The sequence below is a fragment of the Odontomachus brunneus genome, unplaced genomic scaffold (genome assembly GCF_010583005.1).
Source record: "Odontomachus brunneus isolate Ranch 3 - 2012 unplaced genomic scaffold, Obru_v1 Obru_scaffold_112, whole genome shotgun sequence".
NCBI classification, from domain to species: domain Eukaryota; kingdom Metazoa; phylum Arthropoda; class Insecta; order Hymenoptera; family Formicidae; genus Odontomachus; species Odontomachus brunneus.
Window position 1 is genome coordinate 307,408 of NW_022639562.1, and position 574 is coordinate 307,981.

Sequence of the window (574 nt, forward strand, 5' to 3'; positions counted from 1 at the left end):
TGTCCGTTTGCAACGTGCGCATCTGGGATTCACTCCGATTTTCGTACTACTAATTGTGATGTAGAGCGTGGGTAAATTGTGGTTTTGGTAATTATTTAATTTAGCGGCAACACCTCCGATTTCGATGAAAATAGACTCAATCGACACGTTTTTGTATGCCAAACAACTTTTTCCTCTGACAAAATCGTCGCTCTCTACTGCGAAGCGAGATATTAATAGACAAAGTTGAGGGGAGCGGTGCACTTGGACACAGCCAATCACAGCACCGTGTAATTAGAGACATTTGTAGGGTCCCTTGGAACAGCGACTTCTGATTAGACTGTGTCCAATTGCCCCGTGTCCAACTGATATACACCCAAAGTTGAGGGCGTATTAGGTTAGAAAATCTGTCATACCATCTATTTCTAGCTATGTAACTGGGGGACTTCGCCCCCCAGACCCCTCTATCACAGGAGGTGGGGGCTGTAATCTTTTGTAAGAAATTCACTTTTTAGCTTAAGCACAAGAGACTATAGCCCCCACCCCCCGTGATAGGGAGGTCTGGGAGACGAAGCCCCCCAGTTACATAACTAGA